At 42.0% G+C, this 23,556-nt stretch overlaps 2 long non-coding RNA genes across 2 annotated transcripts; one reads left to right on the forward strand and one right to left on the reverse strand.

Moving 5' to 3' along the window:
- The first annotated feature begins 1,180 nt into the window (after positions 1-1,180).
- On the forward strand, positions 1,181-23,556 carry LOC115250981 (uncharacterized). Its single transcript, XR_003889509.1, has 4 exons — positions 1,181-1,537; positions 14,204-14,328; positions 14,406-14,785; positions 22,079-23,556. It is a non-coding gene; the product is annotated as an uncharacterized lncRNA (long non-coding RNA).
- LOC115250982 (uncharacterized) lies at positions 17,711-18,105 on the reverse strand. The gene is made up of 3 exons (XR_003889510.1): positions 18,072-18,105; positions 17,948-18,006; positions 17,711-17,873 (listed from the first exon to the last, which is right to left on the reverse strand). It is a non-coding gene; the product is annotated as an uncharacterized lncRNA (long non-coding RNA).

Consider the following 23,556-nt stretch of genomic DNA (forward strand, 5'->3'; position numbering starts at 1 on the left):
ATCTAATTACTATTACCGTATTTTCCGGAGTATAAGTTGCACTTTTCTAATTTTTTTTTAGTTTGTCAGGGGGTGCGACTTGTACTCCGGAACGACTTATATGTAAAAATAAATACATTATTATAGAATTTCACATGTTCGTTATTTTCACACTGACAACCACAAGAGGGTGGTCTAGGCCTGTGTACCTGTACCTGAGGAACGGGTTCCTTTAGCGACGCAGAAGAGGAAGTGGCGCTTCGTCTATGGGGTGAGACTTGATTGTTTGGTAAACTTGTGCGGATGTTCTATAGTTATCTGAATAACTGTTAATATGTTACGTTAACAAAGCAGACACATACTCAGTTCGTTATGGGTCATGTAGCTGAATGTGTTACATGAGCATACCGTAAACCCTATTCAGCCTGTTGCTAATCCATTATTATTTTAAATTGCCTTTCAAGATGAAATGTATGTTCTTGGTCTCGGATTTTATCAAATAAATTTCCCCCCAAAATGTGACTTATAGTCCAGTGCGACTTATATATCTATTTTTCTTATTTATTATGCATTTTTTGGCTGGTGTGATTTAAACTCCGGAGCAACTTATAGTCCAGAAAATACGGTATTTGATAATAATACAGCTGCACGATATTGTTATTACAAATGGTAGACATAATTTAGCAAATTTCTTCTAAACTTATCAAAAATCACTTTTACATTACATTCATGGTTTTCAACAGATTCTCATAAATGTTTCTCTACACAAAAAGTTCAGTTTTGCCAAGTCAAAAACCATTTTTTCCCCTGCTAGAATCTAACATCTAGTACTGAATTCCAGCAGTTTTTCAGCTGGTGCGGACTTGACTTGAGCTAAGAGTTTTTGCATTTAATTGCTAGTCCAGTCACAAACCTGTCAATGCCAACAATGAAAAACTGTTTGAATATAAATAAAGAAATTAGAGCCGTCCGCTGGTTGTACTTGACAGTGGAAAAAGCATTCATAGTAGCCTCGCGGCCCTCCTGTCACACCACCTGTCACACTGCGTCCCCCCTGTTTGAAAACCACTCCTTGAACCCACACTGAACCCACAGCCTACTTTATGTTTAAAAAACGTGTCCAGACAAATCAGCATCAGGACTCAGGCTCAGAACTTAATTAATAATCCTGGAAAGAAAGCCAGCAGTGCTGAGTGTGGGAACACTGTGTATGGACACAATCTGCATTATTTGCATGTTAGTGACATTTGTAAGTGGTGAAGAACATCTGTACAGAATCGTTACCATCTAATTAGTTCAACCTGAAGTTCAAGTAAATTTGGGGGGGTTGCAATTATTTGGAAAGTGTATTCAGCACAGCACACAGATGGCGTGCAGCTCTGCAGCCTTTATCCATGAAGAGTCCACAAAGTTTCAATCTCAGCCAGGGAATAGGAATGAACCGAGAGTCATTAACCTGCACTTGCCAAGCTGGAAAGTTTGGATAGCTTTTTTGAACCACGGCCTGAAGCTGTCTCAGGAGGAGACTGTGGAGGAAGGAACGCCTGATTTAAACCAAGTAAGTTCAGGCAACAACATATGCTGTTAGTCCATACTGAAAACAGTTATTATGGATATACTGTATAAACGGATGTCAACCGCAGTAAGACAACTGTCCATCCTTGATAAAGAACAACAAAATGAATCATCCATAATAATAAGAATGTTTTCTCATTTAATTATTTGTGTTCGTTGTTTAATCACCAGAAAGCACATTTCAGACCAGCCTCGGTCTAGTCCCTTTCTCATTTCATGAACCCACACGGTAAAACAAACACTATAAACACTAATTTGTACATTTATATTTGCTGAGGTTGTTAAATGCTTAATGTTGAGCAGCTGGCTAGATTTGAACTGAAGGATGAGGAAGGCTCTGCCGCCTCGGGTTAGCACGGTGCCTATAAACAGTGATCGCCTCACAGAATCTTCTTAGAGGGATTAGTCTGCCTGTTGATATTCTAGACTGTTCGCGTTTACCCCACGAAAAAACGAAATAAAATGACCTCCCCGATGAGCTCTGATCTGTTTAATTCAACCCATAATAAGCTAAAAATGTGATTAATTCAATTGTTTTTGCCAATCTTTTCTGGGTACGGATGCTCAAGGCGGCATTTCCAAGACTAAAATCAGGCCTCAGAACACAGTTTCTTATCTTCGTCTATTGCTCTAGCATGACAAGACAGTCTGATCTCAGATACAGATGAGAACACGTTTAATATTTGCCAACTTTCTCTCCTCTCCTGGTACTGAAATAGAGGTGACAACAAGACATTTCTCCGTGGTGATTTTAGGATTTTAACACTAATAATGGAATTTGTAACACAATAAGGATGATCTGATATACAATAACATACAAGGATATATTTACATTCTACATAGAAAGTACCATAATATGCTTTCTACTAGAAAAGAAAGGACATTTTTGGGAATTGAAGTATTGTTTAGGGTCAGATGTGATGGTTGGGGTTGGGAGCTGGGGAATGAATAATGTCTATAAAGGTCCTCACAAAGATAGAAGTACAAGAATGTGTGTGCTTCTGCCTGTGTAGTTCATATCAAGATGATCAAAAACAGGATGAGACCCAAACAGGGTTTCCAAATCCAAATAAACACACACATCTTAAGTGGTAGCAGCTCTCACAGTCAGGTGTGCTAGTTACAATCCAGCAAGTCAGGTTCGATTGTCATTATTAATTAGCATAATAAAACGGTGCAAAGTATCTTGGAGTATCTGCTGACAACAGCTCACACACGGCAGGCAGTTTATAGCAGCGCAAAACATATTTGTTCTCGGCAGAAAATAAGCAGCTTTAATCATCCGACATCTGAGATTTACGAGTGTCTCCAAATCTACTCTAACATCTTCAGATAAAGCAATTGTTGGGAATTCAAACGATTGCTTATCAAGCCCACTGTAATAATTCCACTCAATCAGGGGAATTTGGATCCTTTATTCGATGACAAAAGGATGAAAAATGATCGACTGTCCGGTAAAGTCGGTGATCCGGTAAAAAGTCCATTCCTAAACGTGCTGCTCTTTTTGACCTCCACCTGAAACTGCCTGAGCAGGTGCTGACAGCTACATTTGACGGCTGTGCCGCGGGCAAAGTGTGCGCTGTGTTTCCGGGACAACACTGACGATGCGAGACGGCGGGAGTGGATTTATCGTCACTTAACCATCGGAATGACTGACATCAGAGAAACATCTGTATCTGCGGTGATCATAAAGGATCTGCTCAATCACAGGAGCGCCGATTTATGACACAAGCCGTCGCTCCTGCACGGGCCAACAGATGCTCCCGCCGGCGGAGCTGGAAAACGATGCTTCGCTCGCCTTTGCCTACCTCCCCCACCGCTGCCCCATTGAAATGAGATACCGCACCCCATTAGTGCCATTGGTCAGGTATGAAAAGCAGGTGATTTATGGAGTGATATAGCAGTAATGCCCCCCCCATGACTGTGGAGAGAGAGGGGCCTCAGATCTGCAGAATTTACCCCCACCACCCTCACGCGGATATACAGAGGTGCCTGTAGTTGTAGTTAACCCCCCGCCCCCGCCTCCCGGGTGATCCACACAACAGCATGCTGGGCGTTAATTACTTTCCCATCCCGCAACATTTGCCAATCTTTCGCCCGTCCAATTATATCTGCCACCAAATGGAGAGCAGAGGTCAATGGTGAACGAGTGGAAAACTGAGGTGCAGCTCAAGTGAAGGAGGTGGGGACTGAGCCCCGAATGAATGGGGATCAATAAGGGGACAAGGATGAAGGATGGCTCCTGTTATGGCCATTGAGATTGTGGAGCCCTGGGGGTGGGCGAGGAAATGCAACCGCTGCCACATCGGGTCAGATCACAGGTTTGATAACAGACTGCTTTTGGCAGTGTGAAATGAGGCCACAGATCATGGTCCCACAAGGATTAGGACCCCTCCCCTGTTGAGGAATCACTCCCCTGATTGACCCAGTGGAATTCGAACACTGATTGGCCCACTGACTCCAGAACGCGGCTTCTTACTTAACCGCGTTTGGGATCATCTCTCGTCGCGACTGGAATAGACCGGCATGGGTCAACGGAGGCACCGGAGTCATTATCTCTTCTTTTTGAAGAGGCAGCTCACACGGACTGATGGAAAACACAAGGCTGAGCACTGTTTTCTGAAGTCGGCTTATGCAAATACAGTAAATGGGTTTCAGGTTGAGGCAGAAGGGAAACAAGAAGTATGAAAACAAGAAGGTGGGGAAAAGCAGAGATTTAGTTTGCTGGAGAGGGAAGCCGCTTAGGCTTTGCACCATGCACCATGCAGAGCGTACCGCCATCTCCCCTCACACCACTGCTGCAATCTCCCGCCTCCACTTCAGGGTCACACTGACCTCTAGCGGTCGACAAGAACACGGAGCTCTTCCAACAGCACAGAAGTAATTTTTTTCCTAACGTAATTTTGTGAGAGAAAATTGATTTTAAATCAGTGACACTGGTCTGGCAGCTCTCTGTCGATGGGATAAACGGCTATGGGGAACAGCCTGTTGTCTACTCAATGTCCCTGCTTTCCCATTATCCTCCAATGAGCGACATTTAGCTCTCCCTCACTTAGATCCAATCTTTAGTCAACCCACCTGTCCCCTCTTATTTTTAAGTAAATCGCATAGGGCTCATTTAGCTATTTAATTAAATCAAAATCAAAATCAAAATTTACCGCACAACAGAAATCAACATATATTTTATATGACAAAGTTTTAACAGAAAACACTATTGTACAAAACTGTACGCGCAGCTGTGCCGCTCACATCCCACTAGATGGCACTCAATACAAGGAAACCTTTAAATCGTGTTACCGTCAGTAAAAGTGACCATAAATAGCAGTCACTTAAAACATTACAACTTCAGTAGTGCACTAGTCCTCTCCGGTAAAGCTATGTCTCGACTGAAACATATTCGAAGCCTTGAGAGGGTTTGGAAGAGGTACGTTGTCTCAGCAAGCTGCCCTATTATCATCAAAGAAAAAGGGGAAATGTGGATTATTACTATGCTGGAATGGGATGGCTGTTGGAGTGATTTGCTGATCAACTAGGAGCAGGGCGCCCTATATGTGTTCATTCCTTTAACACCCCGAGGTGTCATTATTGTTGGAGGCCACATCAGGACCTTTTCACCTTTCTGGATGTCTGGTCGACAGTACTGCGGGCCACTTGAACAGCAGGTCACAGTTGTCTCACACTCAGCCTTCAGTGACTTTTTACTGTCCCACTTAAAAATAAATTGTTCATCAAATAAAGACTCGGAACAGACATCTGCATAACTGGGACTTGCTGCAACAAACAAGCCAAAGGCTAATTGCTAATGCTAAGGACGACGCAGCGTTCGATAAGTCCGTGAACTATTGATCAGTTCCATCTTTACATGCGAAATGATTCTATACTGTAAAAACCGTTGCCGAGATCTCCTAAATTCCTCCAGCTGATTACATTCTGTGAACGCACAGCGAAACCTTTTCAGTCAAAATGATATCATCGTTTTCTTTTCTCCTTCTGTTTCACTCGCTGACATTTCTTGGCATATTTCATAATTTGCTTGATCTTTCACACTTACAGTTTTACTGGCAAGAAGATGTTTGTTTCAAGTTCCTGTTAAAAACAAAATTCTGTTACACCATTATGGCCATGCTCCAATTGCAAACACAACTCCTGAAGGCTAGCTGTTTAATTCCCATCTTTCCACAAGCTGACAAAAAAAGAAGGGATTATTCTTATCTGAGCAGCTGAGAGAATGAATTTGACAATGCCAACTGCATGTGAGGACCTGACTATTAACTCCTGTTCCAGGCAGACCCTGGAGGAGCCGTGAGCAGAATTCCGGAGTGGACTTGAGTGTAACAAAAAACTGCTTCTCCAGGGTTTTCTCCTCTACTTTGGGGATTCACTGTGACAACCTTGGCCCATTAATTCCTGCCTTTGCACTTTAGTGAAGAACTGTCCAGATAAACCAGCCTCGGTGAAAAACCTCCTTTATTAGTCCCTGAGGGTCCCAGATGTTCCTGCTTCTGCATTCAGAAAGTGCAGCACTCTTCCTGAGCCTAAAAACCAAGAACAGTGGTTGCAAATGTGAGACATCCAAAAACTAAACCTGATAAACAAGACCTGATTGCAGAACCAACGCTCCCTGCAAGAGGTCAGTGCCATGCTGCAGAGAAGCTGCCATCGAAAGACAAGTCTGACTACAATCAGAGCTCTGCAGAGCTCTGCGCCTGCAGAGAATTCCCTGTGGCTTCCAGCCGACAGTGTGTCCAGAATAAAGAGCAGTAGCCATTGTTCACACCGGAAATGTTACATAAAATCACCGTCCAGGCTCATGGAAGTAGTAGCCTGCAGCTCCTAATAGGAAAATAAAAGCTTTTAGCATATGAAGCTAACCAATGATGGCTATGGTTAGCTATGTGTCGAACTACTGAAAAACTTACTTTGATTATCTCCAGTTACTTAAAACTTTGAATGAAAATTTGAATGATTTACGAATGTACTTAAAGAGGTGAGAACAGTCTAGTTAAACTCTGCCCCAAAACTAAATATTGTTTTGGTTTTTCCCTGATATTCATATTAAATATAGAAACATTACAGGGGCTACTTCTCCAAAGGAATCGTCATAAGTGTCTTAGTGACCTCTCTAAATGCCAGATTAGACTTTCCATGATATTTAATACAACCATAAAGAGACTAACAAACACAGTTTGAGGGACTATTTCTTGTGGTCACTGACTTGGATGTGAGTTGACAGGAAGCAGACCTATAACAGATTCCAGAACAATGAGCCACTCAGTCCCAAAATTGTGTTTCCTGTACAACACACACAACTAGCTTCTCACAAGTCGTCCAAAGAAATAAAGCAACATTAGTAGGAACATGAAATACAACCACAGGAGCACACAGGGTTATTTCTGATCGCCTTAGCTGTGAATAGAGGGTGTCGTGCCGAGAGACCATGGAGGAAATACAGGATGAGCTGTGTCATTTACAAATAAATCAATTATCACAGAAGTGAGGGAATGTGGAAACAAGTCACATGGCACAAACCTGCCAGAATCATAAAAGAGTGAGCAAAACAGCTAAACACAAGGTGAGGGAACGTCCACACAGCACAGGCTGACAGGCATGGCCGTGAACATCTTACTGCTCCTCAGAGGCAGAACAGTCTTCTCCCTATAACCCGCAGGCTGTCCTCATTAAATTTACAGGTGCGCGCAACATTTGTTCTCTGCCAGTGTGAAAAAAACAGAGGACAGAAAACTCATGTGAATTCTACCAATAACCCCCCTCCAAACTGTCACCTTTTCCAAAGAGTGACCCAACAATAAACGACAGGCCGGGATTGGTATGTTTTGCTCTGGCTCTCATTAGTGGGTGGTCTGAGTCAAAGGTCAGGAAATGACATTTCCTTCCATGTTTTCAATCTGCCCAGGGTAATGAGAAAAAAAAAATATGTAAAAAATTGTTATCTGTCACTGGGCCAAACAGGAATTACACAAGGCTGACTCGTAATCTGAGGCCTTTCGGGCCAAAGCTGGGATGTGATCTTCACTCTAAAGCCATTCAAAAAACCATTCACTGTATTTTTGAATCATATTTCAATAGATGTCAGGCTAATATTATAGGCTATATATCAAGGGACCAATCCGAGTTGTCCGTGGATGCTTAATTGTTAAAAATAGATCACAAAACTGAGAGACCGTGAGGGATTTTCTCTGTTCATCTTCATTTTCACTTTAGCTTGTCGGTGTTTATCTTTTCTCCTGCCTGGTCATTAGCTTCAGATCCTGCCCCAATCCACACAAACCACCTCACCACCATGCCCATCAGATGTTAGGTCTAGAATTTTAACCCGGGAAAGTCCTGGAGTGTGCGTCAGATGCACAGGCTTCGGGGAGAGCGCAACATTATTCGGAACAGGAAGCCTCAGTCACGGGAGATAAAACTTTATTTATACGCGCCGGGGCGGGCCACATGATCACATCTCAGAAGCGGTCACACAAAGAGCCACTACTTGGAATTATGCCACAAGAACCTTGAGAGCTGAGCAGGACAGGTTGAAAAACATTCATCTCCACCTTAATTATAAAGAAGCTCACAACTGTCGGCTCTCTGTAGCAACGCAAGTTTTTTCTGCTACACTGGGGCTGTGAGAGAGAAAGCAAATGATAGGGGTCGCAGCGGGTCAGACTGCTGAAGAGCACTCTGTCAGCGTTGCGTTACAGCCATGCTGCTGGTTGGTCCATCCGCACCACCGCAGTGGCCCGCTGAGACCTTAGCATGTTTAATCAAGACTTACAGGACACTACACGCATATCGCAGCAGGGAAATCAGTGCTGCTGTCATTTATCAGCACGACCCTCTCCGGGTCACCTGAGAACAGTCCCCTCCCCCCCACACACACACGCACACGCACATAGACACCACTTAGAGTTTAAAACTTGGTTTTTTTCTGTCCAAGATGTTGCTTTGACCATTAAGTGACAGTTCAAATCAATGTGTCACAATACATAATTAGCATGTAAGGACATATTTAGAGGAGACTCAGTCCTATCCGAGACCTGTAAAACAGAGTAATTACGGCTTCAACGGTCCATTCCTACGCATGGGCAGATCTAATTTGGGGGGCGTTCCTGGCGGCAGCAGTCGAGATGTCAGGATGAAGCATGACTCGCTGTACGCAGGTTCTAAAAGCAGAGCAACTACTGAGCTTGTGTAGCTATAGAGATTGTTTTGTCTTCTCTGTGAAAAAAAATGATCTGAATCGTACATTAGTCGAGCATGATCGTGCCAGGGATCCATACAGGTCCTAGGGGGATGGAGGCATCTCAGAGACAGCAAACACACACAGGTACAGAGAGAACAGGGGATGGGAACCCAGAATGGCGCTAACCACCTTTTCATTTTCCTAAATAAAACCAGTTTTGACTTAATAAAGCCATAGTGAGCTCTGGACAGCAAGACTTAACACATGATGGTGGTTATTGTGTGTAAAAACAGCCTGTAGCATTTCAAGCATGAGTAAAATGCTCCTCAGAATAGAGAATTGTACATTTGCTGGTATCTGTATGAACAGCGTGGTCACGGACCACAATATCCTTAGCAGACAAATGAGAAATATCTGATTTAATTTCACCTAATAGGCAGTCGATTCCGAACCCCTCCACGTAGCCATGCCATCACAACCCAATTTACTATCCCACCGCCACGTTAAGGATGATCTATCCTTGGGAGTTTGGCTGACGAGTCTCATTTTTACAATGAGGAAAAACATTTATTCAGCACAGTGGACTGCGTCGCTGCCCTCAGTTGGGCAGTGAAGGCATTAACTGAACCAAGAAAGGCAACGAATTTTAACCTGACATGTGGGTATTTAAATTCCTTTGGGGAGGGGAGATTTAACTGACAGCGTACGTCAGTAGGCAGCAAGGTTTCAAACCCTCTCACATTGAGATTTTAATCCCCCTCTCATGAGGGTCTGGAACCGTGCATTACCACCTGGACAGAGACGGACCTCGGAGTTCTGCTGACACAGCAGTTCTGGCTCGTCTGTTCTGGAGTTGTTAATCGAAGATCTTTCAGCCGGCTGTTTCACGAGCGCCTCGTCCTGGGACGGGTGCTTCCCATCTGTGGGAATATTTCCCCCATGTGTGTCGGTTCTGCTGCCCAGATTTTTCCTCACAGTTTAATGTTTTATTGTGCGCTTCGTTGTACCATAGCTATCCATTGCCACGGAGATCCAACCCCACATACCAGCTTTTTTAGGAGTTGTCCCTAGTGTGTGCCCTCTTCCCCTCTCTTTTCTTCTTTTCTGTTTCTCCCTAGTTTCAGGTTGGGCGGGGCTGCTCTGCAGTTCATGCTAATCAACCTACACAGGTGATTCACAGCAGTGGACAATCATCTGCACCTGCCTCCTGCTTTAAAAGACTGGTTGACACTTCCATCTTTGCCAATTCGTTGTTCAACCTTCCATGGTACAGCCTGGCTCCTAAATGTTCTAGACTACCTGTAAGCTTTCGGATTCCTGTTTCAAGCTCCAAACTCATTGTTTGTTCATGCTGCCCAGCCTGACCCGACCGTGTTTCCCGAGTTTCTCCACCTTGAGTTGACTGAAGGCTACTTATTGTTAAAATCTTCATTAAAGCTTCTTGTTGCTCATCTTTGGCTGTTGTGTGTGTCTCTGCTTTTTCAGGTTCAGTTCGCATCTGCCACTCGTAACAAGTTTATTAATAAAGAAATCAATGTAAATTGATTCTCAAAGGTTTTAAGCACGAACTCTGTCAGAAGGAGTATTTTTCTAGCCCTAAATTGCTTCTCCCAAGCTTGTTTTTTTTCTCCTTTCTGGCACCTGATGGAGGCAATACACAAAAATACTCATCAGCCACAAAATACGCTTTGGCTAACACAACAGAACCAACAGCCTGAGGTCAGAAACAAAACCTGTCAACTGGCTGAGTAGATTCATCTTCAGGAGAGCATGAATAGTTCATATTAACCTGCCAAATGGCCGCTGGGATACTTCAGCCACTACAGCTGAGGTCAAAGCGCCAAAATACAGTCATGCATAAATATTCAAAAATATATCCACGTGTGTCGATGCGCTCATATGTCAAACAAGTTTCATCAACTCAAACATGCAGAACAAAATAATTATTTACTCATTTCTTTGAGCTTGTTTTTTTATCTTGAAAGAAGGGAGAATACAAAGCATGTTAGAGAGGGAAAGAACAGGAGTGTGTAGCAGGAAGAGAGCCCATCAATCACAACCTTGATTTGTCTTCTTAAACGCTGGAATCCACCTCCTTACTCTACCCCTTCTCCTCCTCCTATTCAGCTCTTCTACCTTGTTTCTGTGTTTCATCCCACTCTTTGTTCATTTTCATATACTGTATAGTACAGATAGCATAGCATTAATTGGAATACCCTAGCAGTTTAGCATACTTTGGCATAGCATTGACTGGCATAGCATAGCATTGTGCAGTTTGGTACAATGTAGCGTAGCAGAGTCTAGTTAAGTATTGTAGCATATGTTAGCATAGGATGACAGTTCAGTGTAGTACAGCATAAAGTTGTACAGCATCATTTAACAGTATAGAAAAATGTTAAGGTACAAGAAATGATGCAAAAAGATTAAATGGGCATATTATTAAAACACGTTTGTCAAGTGAATTTTTGTAACAAGTAAAATGGCCCATAAAACAGCATTACCCTGGCTACACAATCATTTATTTCTTCTAATATATTTTTTGTGCAAAGATCTGGAACTCAACTTTAAAGGTTAAAGGAGTTATCCTTGGCCCTGAATTTCAAATTTCATGAAGGGTCTGCTTTTTTCTGCCTCAGTTCTGGTGGTGGTAGAACAAACTTTAAGAGTAAACATGTGAAAAAATGCTGCTGAGTTGCTCCATTTACTTATTGTCTATACTGAGAGTTAAAAAAAGACAGTGAACTGGCCCAGGACCACAGTTCCGCAGGAGGAAGCTCTGATCAACAAGCTTGATCACCCTAAACCCGCTGAGCCCTCACACAAAAACTGGCAGCATCAGTAACCGGCTCATCTGCTCATGTCTAGTTTACGAACCCAATGACCTCGTCCAAACCAATTTCCCATCAGATCACCAGACATTAACAGCAATGGTGCATATTCTGAACCAGGGGTGCAACAGTAGGTCCAGCAACATCTCCATCAACCTTCCTCTGCACGTCAGTCATTAAAGCAACTAAAGAAGAGAAATGAGAAATAAATGTCACGCTGCACAGCCATTGTGAGGCCCGGCAGTATGAGATCCAACATTAGCCTCCTCTCAGAGAACGGGAACCTTTACGAAGGGCTGGGTTCGGGATCCAGGCCTTGTCAGGACCGTCCAGGCCAGTAAGAGAGAGAGAGAGAGAGAGACACACACACACACACACACATACACACACACACACACACACACACAAACACTGTGAGAGGATCACATTGCTTCTTTTGTTTACCCCAGCAGAGAACCGGTCAGCAAGTCCCGCAGGGGAAATGCGTGACAATGGCTCCGATTGTTACAGATTTGTACAGAATGTTAGCTGTGGAGAGCGCCGTTTGATCCCGGGGGTCAGTTTGTGCTGGTGGAGGGGGTTTATTACTGGAGCCCAGTGTTCACATGTGTAATATGTAGATGTTGTCCTAAAGTGGGGAAAAAAGTAAATTCATGTATTTTGTATTTTGTATGGGTGATGATGGGAGTTCACCCACCAGACAAGTCAGGAATGTGGGGTCTTGACCTCTGGCTTCCCGCCCATACACCAAAATAAACTTGACTTGCAGAAACACTCATGCAGCAGCAGATTTTTTTTTTAAAAGCCTGTTTTAATGTGGCCCCAGTAAACCTCTGCAGTTATCCTAACGTGCCCACCAAGAGTGAACAGAAAACAAAGAAGGAAAACTTGATTTAATTAAAAGTTCCGAGAAGAAAATAGATCACAAACTCCTTTGAATCCGAGTTTCCTCGCTGGTTAACAGGAGCGTGGAAGGATCACGTGAGAAAGTCGTGATGGGCGAACGAGCAATGACATGAAATTATAGAAATGCCATAAAACCGTCTCCATCGGGCGCGAATTCATCAGTTTCGTCATCAATATGAGCACAAGCGGTCAATCAGCTGTCGACTCACGCGCGCTGCGGGGTCGAATTCTTACCTCAGCTGATCGGATCCAGATCGACTTCGGCTTCAGCTGTCAGACGGAACCGAATCCCAGAGAGAAGAGATTCAGAACAAACCCAAAAGTTCACAGATAAGTTCAATGCGCTCGGTTTCTCTCCTTCTGAAACGTTTCGGGACGTTCGACGAGGAAACGAGGAAGCAAAAGAGAGTTTAGTGACTCCTACAGGCGCCTAACAGGAGAGGACACCAGACAGCAAACCGCATTAATCCTCAGACACAAGCATAAAATATGACCTTCCTCTCGACGTTGTTTGCAACCGATCACGTTTTATCAGAAATATAAAATCTATATGACAACATCTATGTGGACAGTGGTTGCTCATTCTGTTGGGAACTGGGCTGAGAAGCGGAGGGTTGTAGGTTTGAGCCCCAGTGCAGACAAAACAGGGAATTTGTTCTGGTTGTAGAGGAAGGTACCAGAACACCTTCAGAGCACTGCTAAGGTATCATTGAGCAAGGTACCAAACCCACAAACACTGACACAGGGTCTGGTGATGAACTGAAGACTAATCCGGGGGTGGACCCCACAGCCCGTTGCGTACCCTCCCAGAGACCTCAAAAGGGGTAAAATGGTTAAGTAAACAATGTGAAATAATATCTATAAATACTTTTAATATGTTGAAAACATTATTTTTCATAAAGGTTAAGCAAACAGTTTTCTTAAATAAATAGCTTACAGTAACCATTTTTGATTGCTGTACTTTTTACAAGCCCTATGATAGCACTTGTAGAGGCCGTTCAACTTAAAAACAAGAAGTGAAAAAGAATCCTTCAAATTCCTAGATCCAGATACTATTTAGTATAAAGAGGCAGTACTAATACAAGTTTGTCACACAGTAGATCTTTGGAAGATCAGAGGTCAAAGTCACTAAATGTGAGGGATCTGGAACATCCCCAAAATGTAATCATCACCAATTATCAATATTTCATGAAAATTCCATTAAAATCATCAAGTTTCGATTTATTTTATGAAAATATTTATTTTAATATTTTCATCTTCTTGTAACAGGACAGTTCATTTTCTTTATTTTATTCAGTGCAGTGACCTTGTTTAGCTTTCTGGATGGTACGTGTTTCCATGGAGATGGCAACAGAAATGTGGTCAGTAGTTGTCTTGATGGCCTCTGCTGTCCACATAGCTGGGAAACAACTCAGTTGGGAAGTCCTTGGGGCAGAGCTTAGAAAAAATAGGACAAAACCCATGAATATTTACAATCAATTCAACCCTCCTCACCAGGGATAAAGGGCCTGATCATCCTCATCGTCGTTCCCCTCCTCCCATAATACAGTTGGAATAGATTCAACCTCTGCGTCTTCCTCTCCCCTAAATAATTCTCCTTTTTCAAAGTCAGAGTAATTTTTTATGTCCGATCTGGATCTGACATCTTCTTCAAGTTCAAAATGATGCTCTGATTGAAGCTGACATTCCAAAATATAGCTGACCTACTGCCTTTCCATCTTTCCAGGCAAAAAAACAACAACCAGCCACAATAATGATGATTGCAGCAATACAACCTGTGCAAGGTTTTGGAATGTGGGAGGAAACTGGAATACATGGGAAACTGGGGAGAGCAGGCAAACTCCACACAGAGTAAGCCACCCTGTACATGCATTTTAGCCACTAGTGTGTCTCTGGAGATAAAATTGTACATCTTTTCACTAAAGCAGAGGATATAATAAGACCAGTCTGGTCTCTGCAGCAGAGATAAAGACACCATCAACAGCAGGACAGTGGAGCAAGCACACAGGGTCAACAACCTGACGACTGTCATGAGACAGACCTGAAAAAGATCTGATCTGCAGATTACAGCAGCTCCTGGACCATGATGAGCAGCAGTGAGACAAACAACAAAACCACTCATGACCGATAAAGCTGCAGTGGCTCAACTTTGCTTCATGAAGGGATGGTGCAGCAACTACCCTGTGTGGCAGATAACCTTCAACTGCAGTGGAGTGTGGACCATGTGTCAGACAATAAATACCCTTCTTCTGTTCTGCAGAATGGCGCCCTCTGTCGGACAGAAGACACAGACACATCTTACATACTGGTATGTAACCGTTCACATTACATGTAGCTACACAAATGGCATCCCCTTTAAAGGTTGATGTAAAGACTTTTTAAAAATCCCTTAGTTTTAATTAAAAACATAACTTTTAAATAGAACAACATTCTGTGCAAACTAACACAAAAGGATCAATATTAAAGAAATTAGGTTTCCAATTACTGCTAAGTCTGTGCTAATGCTAACACTCAGTGTTTAAACCAGTGTTTTTCAGATACCTGCCTCGTTGCAGTCCATCAATGCAAATGCAGAACTCATTTAGCAGCACCCCGCGTGCATTTCAAAGCAACCCAGTGGGTCAATGGTCAGACAACGTCTTCAGCACTGAAGCATTCCTGCTGTCACTGATATGTGGTACCAAACACTCTTAGTAGAGGCTTTGTTACTGAAGCTGAAGTGTATGCTAATGGTCTTCTCAACCAGCTTTGCAAATCTCACACAGAGGAGTGCATAAACAGGAAATTTTAACTGCTGAGATCCCACCAGGAAACCATTTTGCTCTTATTGTAGTAAACAGTCTGCTCATTATACTTCCTTGATCTAAAATTCATCATTTTGTGAATAGCAGGTTTGTTCCAATACAACAAATTAAATCCTTTTTGCAGCTAAGATAACATGTAATTTTGTAATGTGGAGTTTTATTTAAACATTCAAACATACACAGTTGGAGTTTTCTCCTGAAGGAGGAGCGTTTCTGGATGAAAGGGATTCTCTGGTGGGATTAGGTTGGACAGCAGAATTGAAAAGAAATTTGTTTGTGCACTGAAATCCTCACGTCTCCAAAATTAAAGTTCAAACTGTTGGCAGGATTTTTTAACCGTAGTGTAGCAAAAATAGACCCCTTGTTCAGAAAATACCTGTCTGCGTGTTCTTGCCAAAAAAGAGACACGGAGTACCAGAAGATGTCCTCTAAAATGCCATTCAGAATTTTAGAAAGATCAAATGAATAATACACCAAACTAATGCACACAGCAAATACAGTGGTAAATCAAAAACCAAAAGTCAGTCTGGGACAGAAGTCACCGCTGCCCTCCTTCCGGTCACCAAGGTACCTGAATGCTCACCAGGCCAACTGCACCTCTCCAGACTTGGGATGACGCCTTATGCTCCCTCCAAATTCTAACAGCCAAGTTTTATACTCACTGAGGAAGGCACTTTAGGAGAAATTTGCCACCAGGTCCCTCCTGTACATGTATTATGTTTTTAGAACAATCTGCCTGTTCCAGCATCTTCCAAGAAAATGAGGCACCAGAGGCTTAGCAGACAACTTATCTTTACACAATACACATGTGTGGTTCAAAACTCGGCATGAGCTGACACCAGGGAATGATAACTGTTGCAGTAACAGTTTATGACCAACCTGATGTAAAATTAATATTTGCACAATCAACACAGGTGCTCAGAACACAAACTGAGATAAAGTATGACTGATGTTCCTTAATTACACACGTCCTCAACATGAATCATTAAAGGACTGCGCTGAGATGATCAGATTATTGGCTTGTCACAGTAAATCAAAACCGAGACATGATTTATAGAATACAAAAATGTCCAGAGTCCACGTTTGGAGCAGAACAGCTGCATCTCACTGCCGCCGTATTGTTGTAGTGCTCAAAAATATGTAGATATAGTGCCTGACTGTAAGAGTAGCTGCTGTAACTGGGTAATTAACCTCTACTGATCTATCTACAGCGCGTGAAGTTGTTCTGAGTGTTGAGCTGAGGGAGTGTGTGCTACAACAGCCGTGACCAACGGTCAAATTTCAGGGTGAACACGCCCGAGGGGGATAATTAGCAGTTGTGATAGGTTGCTGCAGTTTATACTCCTGTGCTCATTTACTGTGCTCCTCATGATTTACTCGGCCATTTTAGCCCATTATTAAATGTGAGATGGGCTCATTTAACTGGAGGGGGGAGGGGGGATAACATGGAAATGGGTGCAAAACACACACATTGACCCGACCTGCAGACTGTGATCTAGTATTTTCTGTCGGTCTTTCTTCCTGGATATTATAGCAGATAATTGTCTTGTAGCAACGAAATGGAACTATGCCCGATTTGGGTCACAGGGGATGGTTTCAGAACTCCATGTCATTGTCCACAAGTCTTGATGAAATCCTGTTGGCAGTGTATTCAACACAGCACGCGTCTGAGCTGCGAGCGGACCCTTGCTGATGCTCCAAGGTCGGTTCTGTTGGCTGCCATCGGTTATGTGAACGCTGGCTGCTCTAGATGATTACACGCATCATCGTTCAACCTGCTCATATATGTGGAAAAAACATCCTCAGCACATTTTCATAAAATGGAATCACTTGGTTTCAATTTGCATCTTTTGCGTTTAAAAAGTACTTGATTATTTTCTGAATAACCAGCTTTAAATGACTTTTCCTGTGTTAGGCCTCCAAATAAACATTCCCGCCACATTAGTAGTCCGTGCATGCTGTTACTTTTGGTCACATCCACGCCCTGCTGAGGTTGCTATATTACAATTGTGTTTTAAGCATTATTATTTTGGAGATTTTAATAAATAAATATGAGGTCCATTTTTGTTTAATCAAGTCTCTAAATTGTGGCTAAACTCCGTCACTAATCCTAAACATAAGTATGCATTTAATCCTAGAAAAGGTGACAAAGGTGACAGTTGAGGCAGTTATATACATCAATAATGGGTTCAAAATTCACACTGTCTATCTATCTATCTATCTATCTATCTATCTATCTATCTATCTATCTATCTATCTATCTATCTATCTATCTATCTATCTATCTATTTATCTGTCTGTCTGTCTGTCTGTCTGTCTGTCTGTCTGTCTGTCTGTCTGTCTGTCTGTCTGTCTGTCTGTCAGTCAGTCAGTCAAATAATTGGAATAGTTACATTGAATAAGACCATCTTGCCTAGACGTTGTAGCACAATTGTAAAGAAATATACATTAGGGGAATTCAGGGGGCGCACAGCATACAGGGAGCCTCACGTGGTGCAGCAGGTACTGGGGTTGTGAGCTGAGTCCCTGAATGTGGTGACACAAGGGAGCTTGTGAACTCTGAGGCAGCAGCAACAGCATCTTGTTGAGACTCTGCAGCACAAACATGAAGACAGATCAGCTTTCTGAATCATACTGAACTGATTTGACTAGAAACATCTTCTCACCTTCTGTAGCTTCACTCTCTCTTCCAGTCTCTCTTCTGAGTATTAGTGAGTTTTTTGCCCTGAAAAAGAAGAAAAATGTTCAGATGTGACCTGGGCCTGGTTCTTCAGTTCCTGGTGGACTTACATAGTTGTCTTTATGGGACCATCCTGGATTTTGCTGTCTGTGTGGAAGTCTCTGCTGCTCAGCCTCTATAAAGTATTTAGCCTTCTTTTTTTGGACAGAGTCTTCCACTGTGAACACAAGACAGTAAACCTTACATTTCTGAAGGTTTTACAGGAATAAAACTGAGGACGTGATGTTCAGTAATGTGAAACTCATCTATACAAATGCTCCTTTAAGCCAAAGTCTGATATAAAACAGTCATAAAGAACATTACTGCCAGTAAGGTAAAATAAAACAAACCAAACATTGTATCAACTCTCAAACTCTCTCACCTGAGCCCCCTGATAGGTGAGGACTGTGTTGATCCCTTCGCTCTTGATTTCAGCCTTCACCTGTGGCCTCTGCTCTATAAGAAAAAGCATGTAGGTGTTCAGAGGCTTCTTCACGTACTGCTGCTGATCCGCTATGGTGTTCAGCCTTTTTCTGTCTACAAGACAAAAATATTGAAGAGTTCTCATCATTATTGTCTGAACAGTAACAGTAGAAGCTTCTCTGTGTCACACCCAGCTCTTAATATTTAAATATATTTAATCCAAAAAACAGACAAAAAGCTGCAAAATGAAAATGACTGCCGCAAGCACGAGTAATTATCAGCATGAAAGACTACCAAAAGCACAAATACATGCAGAGAAAATGTCCAAAACATCGATTGTAGCAGTAAAGTTGAATAAGTGTGTTAACTTGGTGTGTTTGTGCATTTAGGGTGCGTACAGCTCTGCAGAAGATGATCCTGTCAGCTCCACAGCTCCTGCCAACGCTGTTAGTGCAGCATCAAAATACTGGAGGTGAAATATATAAACCCAACAGGTCATCTTCAGTTCTCATCTCCAGAAAGGTTCAGTCTTCTTACAGCTGTCCAGCTACTTTAGTTACTTTACAGATTACATTTTCCTTCAAACTGATAGATAGATAGATAGATAGATAGATAGATAGATAGATAGATAGATAGATAGATAGATAGATAGATAGATAGATAGATAGATAGATAGATAGATAGATAGCTGATCAGTATTGATCTCGTCCTCGAGATGGATGCTGTATGTAAATGGGCTTTTTACGTGTTGCTGACTGAAAGTGGATTCCAGCTGGATTTGAGAGTCTGAATCTGCCCTCTGGGCTTCAGTCTGCAGTGCAGTGCAACAGATTTCATCATCAGTGCTGTTCACAATCACCTCCCCGTCGTAGAGAAAAACCTTCATTTCTGCACAATTGATAGAAATGCGTTTTTCACTACATTCAATTTATAATTCTTCACAATTCTCTTAATGGAACTTTAGTTCATATTCAAATTAAATCCTTTTACAGCTAATTCTTAGTTTTGCTGCATGAAAATTCCATTCATCCATCCAATGATCACTGAAGAAATAAAACATTCGGATATCCTCCAAGCACCGGTAGTATATACACTATATAGGCAGTAGTAATACAAGGTTACATAAGGTTGTGGTTTGCTTTATGATAAAAATCATTCACCATTAATGATCAAAGTCCTTGGCTTGAAAGATCAATTCCTCCAGAATCCAGAAAATTGCCAAATGGTCCGTATAGGACTTTCCAGGACATTGTTGTCTGTGTAGTCTGCTCCTCATCCTCTGAAATATTTAACCTTCTTATATTTGGACAGTTGTCCACCATAAGACAGTGAGATTGAAATACCTGCTTTTACATGAGTAAAAGTGAAGACATGATGTTCAGTAATGTGAAAACCATCAATACAAATGATACAGTACTTTAAGTCAAATACCAAGCAAACATAAAGGACATTACTGCCTGTAAGTTAAAATAAAATAAATAAATCTGGTACGACACACCACGATACAGGGGCAATGATACTGTATATTGCAATACTCGAAGCAAGACGTTATCTTGATGGGTTTTTTTTATTTTTATTTTTTAAAAAAGCATTTTAATTTTAGGAAAACTACCATAGCTGTTAGATGCATCTGGTACAGGTTAGGAAGTCAGTACAGTGGGATGTGCATCTGTAATTAAAAAACAGGTCCTTGCAGATTCCTTGCAGTGTTACATACAAACACTTATTAAGAATATGCATTCTATGGAGTTCCTATATACCACTTTTTTGTGCAGTCTCAACAAAGGAATCAACATGTAAATCTGTCAAAATACACTATCGCTATGATAAAACTCTCTTGCAAAAGTGCTTGTTCCAAGAATACAGAAGAAACACTTTGCTGAAGGTCTTCCTGTTCATGTTACCTCCATCTACTGAGAAAGTTTCCTGTAAGAAGCAAACGGACTTCAGGAAGGTTGGCCAATGCACATAACAACTTTGTTCTCTTCAGGGCAGGCTGGGGGATGGAAACAGGGCTGTTCTTGGTAGGTGGGCGATCACCTTCATGTTAAACAGTGTCTTTATCATCTTGCTGTTTAAAAAAATCTGAATATTGCAGAGGCACTGTGGGAATTGATTTGAATGAATGAATGACACTGCTAGCATAAAATGGACATGGGTTGACTGGTAAGCTGCCCTGCTCCACAGTCTCTCATCAAATCAAATCAAATCTGGCAGTGGAAAAAGCCACACAGCATAGAAGAAGAACTGATTGGACATGGTTAAGCTCGATGACACTTCACCAGCAAACTATTCCTCCTTCCTGAGGGTGATTCCTCAGTCCAACATCACCATCAGCAGTCACATTTATAACATGTCAAAGGACATAGAGAAGCAGCTTCATGATAAGGTGCACGACAGTCGCTTTTCTCTCCAGATAGATGAAGCCACTGACAGGAATTATGGTTTTTTACTGATGACATATCAGATTCATGAATGAAGATGACACAAGGGAGGACTTGCTTTACCGCAAACAAGTTCCTGGCAGAACCACAGTAGAAATGTTAAAAATCATTGACTCACTTAAATGAGGCATATCTCAAGTGGGTGGACTGCGTGGGTTCCTGCACAGATGGGGAGCAATGCTGATCTAGCATGTCTCCCCAGACCTGCAGTGGACGTGCTGCATTATACACTGCATAGCACTGGTGTCTAAATCACTGTCCTGCGCTGAAAGACATAATAATCATCACTGGCAATGAGGATCTTTCTCAGCACTGTGGTAACAGGCTCCGACCACACAGCTGTTGTGTTTTACAGCAATTCCGAATGTCACATAGGAAGGTGCTGTACAGGGTCTTTGAATTGCAAAATGAAATCCACATTTTTTTTTGAAGGGAGAGGACGGGGATCTTGCCCACAAATTTTATAATTAACAGCCTTCATGAAGCTTGCACACTTTAGTGACATATTTCCGAAACGCAATGATGTGAATATGCAGCTGCAAGGCACCCCCCCCCCAAAAAAAATCCCAACACATATCTTGCAATTAAAATCACATCATCCATCAGAAAACTGAAAAATTAGATGAAAATGGGAACTTGTTTGAGAAACTAAAAATCATCTGAAGTCAACAAGCTGCAGAACACAATGCATAAAAGAACACTTCAACAGCCTCCAGAAACTTTTCCAGAGATATTTTCTGATGCAGGATCCCAAAGAATATGACTGGATCCCTGAGCCCTTCAGTGCAACACCTCCTGCTGACTTGAACACCTCAGAGGAGGAACAGTTGATTTACGTCACCTCTAATTGAATAATGGGGCTCATGTTGTAAAAACTAAGTTTTGCTGAGGCCATCGGTACATCAATACCAATGCTGACTTTGTTTTCTATAAAAATAAGCCTTTTAGATTAAACAAAAGTACTAAACCAAGGTGTGCCTTCAAACTGTTACATTCACGATAATTACACTGTAAAAGAAGTTTGTTATTTATTTTTTCTCATTCTCTTAATGAAATTGGATGAAATAAATGTTTGGAGGGGCAGCACACATAGTGTGAGAACCACTAGTATTCTATTTATTTAGTTATAACTTAAATATATGTATTTCTATGTTATTTCTAATCTATTACCTTTTTCAAATCTCATTTTTTTCATTTTGTTGCCGCTACAGAATTGGTCAGTTTGGAGTAGATCTCACCGGTTTTAGGTTTTCAAACCTAAGATCCCCTCTGGCTGATCACATCAACGGTGGGTCCCTCACATTGATATCTCTTTCCCGGATCTTGTGCTATAGCAGCCTTGACCCATTTGTAGTGTCATCTGGGCTTTCTTGTGCACCCATTATAGGTTATAAAGAGCAGCAATGATGGACAGCATTGACCTGCTCTTTTCCAACATTGCTTGCAAATGTTTAAATAAGTGAAACATGCAAGCGGTCTGATGGAGAAATCAAAGAAATCCCATTGTGTATATGCCTGATATTGACCTTACTAGCTGATACCTTAGGTAGAGCTAGAAATAGAAATAATAGAAATAGAAACATGCAGCTTTACTGGTTGCTTGCCAGCGTGCCCAGTAAGTAAAATGGCAGTTCATGGTGTTGTAGGCGTTGCAGGGAATCTGAGGAGATGAAGACTGCAAATTATTTTGCTCAGATCCGATATCGTCCAATGAAGTTTCTGGTTAAGAATGTAGCACAGGACTGGCATGATCTTTGTTTGCAGAGCATTCTTTATTAAAGGAACTCTCTTGGTGTTAAATGTGAGTGTTCTCTCAGCAAGGCGTTGCAGCATTTTAAGCTGATTGATAACCTCCCACCTGATAAAATTCACCACATTTTTGTGGCGATAGCGTCAGTCGAGTTACCCCTGTGCAACTGTGAGATGCAGACTAAAATGAGGCATCATAGACAGGCTCTTTAAGGGGTCGTTCCAGACTTTTAGTTTCAAGCGTGATAATGATAAGGGTTTGGTCCTCCACCAGTGGAGCATTATAGTATGTGTGAATCCTTTTTTATAAGGGTAACAATGAACACAATTTCAAGAATTCCTTAAATCTTTTGCTACCAGGCAACAGCACATGACAGGAAATCAATTCAGTGCACCATCAGTTTTTCAGACCCCGTACACAGACCTTGAGTGTCACCTCTGTCTGTCAATGTCACCTGTCTCAAGTAGCAATAGACTGAGTAAAAGCAGGAGAGTAAAAGATGTAAATTATATTGTAGTGTATTTTTCCTTAGCGTATAAAGGTTATGTTATTTTTTAATTAGTTTAGAAATATGTGGATGATGTAATTTGTTGTTGGGTACTGGGAGCTTGGTTACGGTGTTCTTCCTGCAGGGGGCGTGGTGGAGCTTTTCCCCTGCCGCAGCTGGAGCCGCAGGCAGACGCACCTGCAGGCTATCACGCCTCTTGTGGATCATTGTTGACCTGTTGCCTCCAATTAAAGAGTTTGTCGGACACCACCCTCCACTGTGTGCTGCCTGCTTTCAGGTCCTGCTACAATTGCTCCTAACAATTTGTCATAACAAGAGGGGGACTCAAGACATGAAGTTGATTGTTTTGAAGAGGTCTGCACCTGTTATTTAAAAAAATAAAAAAAATAAAGAGAAGCATTCCTGACACAATATTATATTGTCAGGAATAT

The sequence above is a fragment of the Takifugu rubripes genome, chromosome 9, assembly GCF_901000725.2.
Source record: "Takifugu rubripes chromosome 9, fTakRub1.2, whole genome shotgun sequence".
In the NCBI taxonomy this organism is placed as follows: domain Eukaryota; kingdom Metazoa; phylum Chordata; class Actinopteri; order Tetraodontiformes; family Tetraodontidae; genus Takifugu; species Takifugu rubripes.